At 46.6% G+C, this 6863-nt stretch overlaps 1 pseudogene; it reads left to right on the top strand.

The window, feature by feature from the left end:
• Positions 1-342: 342 nt before the first annotated feature.
• Positions 343-893, top strand: LOC132531540 (large ribosomal subunit protein uL6-like; annotated as a pseudogene).
• The last annotated feature ends 5970 nt before the right edge of the window (positions 894-6863 follow it).

Here is a 6863-nt window from a genome sequence, read left to right as displayed (position 1 = left end):
ACAGAGTGAGCACCCCTTGGGAATCACAGCCAGGACCACTGACCCCCTTGCCCATCCCAGGAATGCATCTTGGGGGCAGGTCAAGAGCTTCAGCTTCAGATAGATATGGTCACTTGTCTAACCTCAGAGCCACAGTTTCCTGGACTATGAAACAAGAACACCAATGCCTAAAGAGTCTTGGGAGGATTAAATGAGATGTTTACAGGTATGTAAAGCATTAGGCCTCTTCCCAGCAAATGCTGAACCTGTCCCATCTCTCCCTACAGAGCCTCACCATGCTTTGTACTTGCTTACCAGATTTAACCTAAACACACAGCTCTCTTTGCTGCATCTACTGCAAGAATGAAGACCATTCTCAGCAATTAGACTGTCAACATTCCAGAAAGTATCGACATCACTCTGAAGGGAAGCACAGCTATTGTGAAGGACCCCAGAGGAGCCCTGCAGAGGGACTTCAGTGACATAAATGTAGAACTCAGTCTCCTTGGAAAGAAAAAGAAGCAGCTCCAGGTTGACAAACAGTAGGGAACTAGAAAGGGACTGGCTACTGTTCGTACTCTGTAGCCATGAACAGAACACAATCAAGGATGCTACCCTGGGCTTTCGTTACAAGGTGAGGTCTGTGTACACTCACTTCCCCATCAACGTTATTTCCAAAATTTCTTGGGAACAAAATATCAATACATCCACAGGGCTCAGATAAGGCCAGGAGTTGCTTGTTCAGTTCTCAAGGCCATAAAGATGAGTTAATTCTTGAAGGAAACAACATTGAACTTGCATAAAATTCAGCTGCATTGATTCAGCAAGCCATGGCTGTTAAAAATAAAAACACCAGAAAAATTTTGGATAGCATCTATGTGTCTGAAAAAGGAGCCGTTCAGCAGGCTGATTAATAAGATCTAAGTTGTCCAACTACAGACACAAAAAGATGCCAGATGATTCCTTAGGCCTATCTGTGATATTTTAAGATGAAAGAAAAGCCCTGTATTGAAAAATATTATCTGGATAGATAGATTTGTGCTGCCTGCCAAACCTCAGCTCCGTATTTAATGGTTGATCCTCTTCTTGAAAACAGATTCTTTTTTTTTTTTTTGCAGTACACAGGCCCCTCACTGTTGTGGCCTATCCCATTGCAGAGCACAGGCTCCGGATGCGCAGGCTTAGCGGCCATGGCTCACGGGCCCAGCCGCTCCGCGGCATGTGGGATCTTCCCAGACCGGGGCACGAACCCGTGTCCCCTGCATCAGCAGGCGGACTCTCAACCACTGCGCCACCAGGGAAGCCCCAGATTCTTTTTTTAGATAAATTATGTAAGGTCTCAACATAGCAATGGTTATTGGTATTCTTTGTCTTTTAACAAGGAGGACAGGGATGCATGTTGGGGCCCAACATGGACAGTTGTGGGCAAGTGGGCAAACAGGGCCATCAGGCCAGATGAAAAGGCTCAGGGGACCTTTTAATGCCCGAGAACCAAGACTTCCATCTTGGTCTCTCAAAACTAGCCAGTCAGCCCTTTCCCCAGAAAGGACCTTCTAGCCCTTGTCCTCTAGACAAGACCTTCTAACCTCTGTCCTCTAGAGGGAAAGAAAGGAAGAAAAATAATGCCTGTTGAGCATCATTTGCTTTTCTTCTTCCTTTCAACTCCTTCCTCAAATGCATCCCTCCCCACTACGAAATGGCCATCAAATCCTGTTAATTCTTCTTTTGAAAGACCACTTCTCTCAGGCTTCCCTGGTGGCACAGTGGTTAGGAATCCACCTGCCAATGCAGGGAACACAGGTTAGACCCCTGGTCCAGGAAGATTCCCATGTGCCACGGAGCAACTAAGCCCGTGCGCCGCAACTACTGAGCCTGCGCTCTAGAGCCCACGAGACACACCTACTGAAGCCCACGCTCTAGAGCCCGCGAGCCACAACTACTGAGCCTGTGCTCTAGAGCCCGCGAACTACTGAAGCCTGTGTGCCTAGAGCCCATGCTCTGCAACAAGAGAAGCCACCACAGTGAGAAGCCCACGCACCACAACGAAGAGTAGCCCCCGCTCGCCACAACTAGAGAAAGCCCACACGCAGCAGTGAAGATCCAACTCAGCCAAAAATAAATAAATAAAAATAAAATAAATTAAAAAAAAAAGAGAGACCCTTCTCTCCATCCCCACTTCCATGGCTCTATTTGAGCCTCATCAGAGTTTGCCTTCACTCCCTAACAACCATTCCCTACTCCTCCAGCCCACCCTCACACTGCCTGCCCTAAGTATTTTCCAGGGGACCAGAGGTTGTGGGGAGGGGAGGCTGACCCTGTCATTCCCAAGCTTAGAAGCCTTTACAGATATTCAATTCCTCTTAAGGAAAGAAAAGTTTCTTTAGCCCCACATCCCTCTCGAGCGTCATCCGTCACCTCTTATCCCCACCCCACCAGGCACGCAGCACTAAATCCACATTGCATTCGTCATTTCCTGAGTATGCCAAGCCCAGGCACAACTACATGCCTTCATTCAGGCTGCTGCCTCTGGGCCTGGCTCATCAAGTGAATTTTTACCCCAATCCCTTAAGGCGAATGTCATTAACGCATTTCTGCAAACAAGGTGTCACACAAGATGGGTCCCTCTTACTAGGGTCCAAGACAAATTCCATGATGTCACAGGCATGGGCTAAGGAATACGCTACCTTGGGGATAGGGTAAGTGAATCAAGCAAGGATCTACCAAATAAGTGAAAGCTAAGGTCCCTTGGATCTACCCAGCCTCCCACAGAGAGACACACAGGGGCCAGGAAGCTGCAGGGCCCACAGTGTGGGTCTGTGTGGCAACGGAGGCTCCCACCCCAACCGCCACTCTTTCTTCACATAGTACAAGTGCCAGAACAAACGACACTGGTGCCAGGCTGTCTGTATTTGCCAGCTGTCTACAGTTGTCTGAAAATGCCAACTGCCCAGATCTTAGGATATGAGACACCAATGTGGGGCATTAGAGACTATCCTGTCAGCAAAAGAAAAGAACCCCTGGGCCCACAGGCTTACTTGAGATGCAGCACTCCTACAGGGAGAAGGCGGGAACTCCCATCCAGTCCCAGATGGCTCAGTATCCAAGCAACCTAGAGTAAGCACCCACTTTATTTATTTATTTTTAATTAATTTATTTATTTTTGGCTGCGTTGGGTCTTCGTTGCTGCGCGCAGGCTTTCTCTAGTTGTGGCGAGCGGGGGCTACTCTTCGTCGCAGTGCGTGGGCTTCTCACTGCAGTGGCTTCTCTTGTTGCAGAGCACGGGCTCTAGGTACGCAGGCTTCAGTAGTTGTGGCTCGCAGGCTCTAGAGTGCAGGCTCAGTAGTTGTGGCACATGGGCTCTAGAGCGCAGGCTCAGTAGTTGTGGCGCACGGGCTTAGCTGCTCCGTAGCATGTGGGATCTTCCCGGACCAGGGCTCAAATCCATGTCCTCTGCATTGGCAGGCGGATTCTTAACCACTGTGCCACCAGGGAAGCCGGATCCTAAGAATCTTAATGGAAAAGTTAAGTCTGTTTTTTTTTCCCATATCCTCTATTTTGGGGAGAATAGGTATTCTCCAAAAACCATTTTCTAAAAATCCAGATTTGCTGATCTGTTTATAATCTTGGTGGGGTTTTTTTCCCCCATTTTAACTTTATCTTCTTCGTCATCATCATCACTCCCCAAATCACTTAAGTTCCCCCCACCTGAACACCTACTACATAGAGAGTGCTGTTTTGAAAAGTCATCTTTCCTTTAATAGATAACTGCACAGAACAGCAAGGAGGCGCTCGGGGGAGGCGGAGTATTTTGCTAGTCATGGAATTTGGAGAGCAAGCTTGCGTTTGGGAATTCAACAGTCAGCAAAGGTGCCAGTCCTTTTTATGGAGACCTGTCAGTCCTCCGTTGACTGTAAGAGTACACTCCTGATCTGCCTGCAGTTTTCATTTGATGACTTTGACCTTTCCAACAGAGTGTGTTACCATGGCAAGCTTCCCATTGGTTCAATGAGCCTCATTTGGAATCAGATGAGTAATTATGTCTTTTCTGGCTACCCACTCAATTCTAATTAGTGTACTCTACCTAACCAGAGCCAGCAGGAGCTGCCTCAAACTCTCTGCATCCCTTTCTACTGGATCTACGAAGCTCATTTGACTAGACAGTAAATGCTAATTGCTAAAAGTAGCCCTGGAAGTGTCCGCAGGCTCAGAATCCCTCCCCCCACTTCCTACCGTCTCCCTCACCCCCTCCAATCTTTCTTCTTCCCTGTCAATTTATGTGATGATAACACCTTGATCTGGAATCATTTTTCTAATCTTTTAATCTTTAATCTTTTCAGTTAGTGTCACACCCTTGAGCCCATCTAAGAAAGGCTTTAGGGATAAGGTGGCAGGCGGGTGGGGGAGCCTGGAGGGCAGGGAGCTGTGGGGCTGGCCTAAGAGCACAGGCAGAAGACTGAGAACGTCTCCGAGGAAGGCAGCCTACTCAGGCTGTGAGGGAAGAGACGACAGAGCCCAGGTGAGCCTTTCTCCAAGTGGAAATGACCAAGGTGTGACCAAGGGATGCACAGCTTTGACGAAGGTCACTCCAAAGCCAGTGGCAGGTATTTGCCTAAAACCGTGCTTTCTCCCTTCCTACATCTTCTCACTAGATTAGTGCTTCTCAAAACGTTTTAGCAACAGGATCTTCACCTGAAATAAAATTTAGGCAGAATCCACCATTTAAAGCAGACAGAAGTTCAGAATGGCTATCATCAAAAAATTTACAAATAACAAATGTTGGTGAGGATGTGGAGAAAAGGGAATTCATACGCTGTTGGTGGGAATGTAAATTGGTGCAGCCACTTTGGGGAAGAGTATGGAGGTTGCTCAAAAAGCTAAAAATTGAAATACCATGTGACCCAGCAATTCCGCTCCTGGGTATATATCCGAGAAAAACAAAAACAGTAATTTGAAAAGATACATGCAAAAAAACAGAAAAGAAAAGATACATGCATCCTGGGGCTTCCCTGGTGGCTCAGTGGTTGAGAATCCGCCTGCCAATGCAGGGGACATGGGTTTGATCCCTGGTCCAGGAAGATCCCACATGCCGTGGAGCAACTAAGCCCATGCACCACAACTACTGAGCCTGTGCTCTAGAGCCCGTGAGCCACAACTACTGAGCCCATATGCCACAACTATTGAAGCCCGTGTGCCTAGAGCCCGTGCTCCACAATGAGAGAAGCCACTGCAATAAGAAGCCCGCGCACAGCAACAAAGAGTAGCCCCCGCTCACCGCAACTAGAGAAAGCCCGCGCACAGCAATGAAGACCAACACAGCCAAAAATACATAAATTAAATAAATTAATTTAAAAAAAAAAGATACATGCAGCCCAATGTTCACAGCAGCACTATTTACAACAGCCAAGACATGGAAGCAACCCAAGTGCCCATCAACATATGACTGGATTAAGAAGATGTGTGTGTGTGTGTGTATATATATATATATATATATATATATATATATACCCCACATTATATATAATTATTATATAATATTATATAATATTGTTATATAATAATAAATTATTATATATAATATATAATAGTTAATACATAGATTAATATACATAGGTATATATAAAATATATATAGGTATAGGAATATAATCGATATAAGTGTAATATATATATATAATATACCTATATATATATTTATATATTAACTACTTGGCCACAAAAAAGAATGAAATTCTGCCATTTACAGCAACATGGATGGACCTAGAGAATAATATGCTTAGTGAAATAAGTTAGAGAAAGGCAAATACTGTATGATATCACTTATATGTGGAATCTAAAAAATAATATAAATGAATGTATATGCAAAACAGAAACAGACTCACAGACATAAAAAACAAATTTGTGATTATCAAAGGGGAGAGGGAAGGGGGGAGGGACAAATTCAGGATATGGGATTAACAGATACAAACTACTATGTATAAAATAGGCGGAAGACTGAGAACATTTCTGAGGAAGGTAGCCTGCCCAGACCATGCCCCTGACCTTGCAGCCCTTTCCCCACCCTCTGTCCTTGCAATACCCCCAGCAAACATGCTGGGAAGAGTGTTAGGGAACCACTGGTACTCTCGACCAGCAGCCTCCTTTAGGCAGAAGGACACTGTAATCCTAGCCTTTCCCACCCCTACTCTCCCTTTCCCCAGCCAGACGGGAGGACAGATGCTTCCAAGTAAATGAGCTGAAATTCAAGTAAGAGAAATTCCTGGGGGCTGTTTACTTGGTGTTCCATGCCTCACAGGTTCTAGTGTGGCCTCTGGCTGCATTATCCCTCTGGGGGGTGGGGCAGGGCAGGCGGCCGAAGGTGCCAGGAAGCCTGGGCAGCATTGGGTGGCAGTGCCTCTGGATCGAAGATACGTGGTGTCTGATACCCGCCCACCTGCCTGATGCTTCCCACGTCTCTCCCTCCAGCAGACAGATTCCTGGCTCCTGTCGTGTGGGGTTTCCTCATGCCTTCTCACCCCTTCTGTAACAAGTCTGCCCCAAATCACATGGCAGGGATTTGGGAGGGAAGAGAAGGTATGGAAATGTTAGGACAAAGACAGTCTTGCTTTTATTTCTTTTTAACTGCTGGGCAGCACTTAGCGAGCATTCAGTGGAGCAGATGGAAGACCCCTCCTTGGCCTCTCCTGGGGCAGCAGAAGGTGTGCTGGACCTGGAGTCGGGAGCCGGGCTCTGCTTCCAGCTCTGCTATGAACAGTCCCAGTGGTCCCGAGCAAATGTCTTGACTCACTAAACTTGGCCTTTCGATAAAATTAAAAGTTGGTTTCTAAGGTCTCTTCTAGCTCTAGCATCGCATTTAACAGGCCACCGATGGTTACTGCCTGGCGAGCC

This window comes from Lagenorhynchus albirostris, chromosome 13 (assembly GCF_949774975.1).
Source record: "Lagenorhynchus albirostris chromosome 13, mLagAlb1.1, whole genome shotgun sequence".
NCBI classification, from domain to species: Eukaryota; Metazoa; Chordata; class Mammalia; order Artiodactyla; family Delphinidae; genus Lagenorhynchus; species Lagenorhynchus albirostris.
This window is presented reverse-complemented; position numbering and strand designations above follow the sequence as displayed.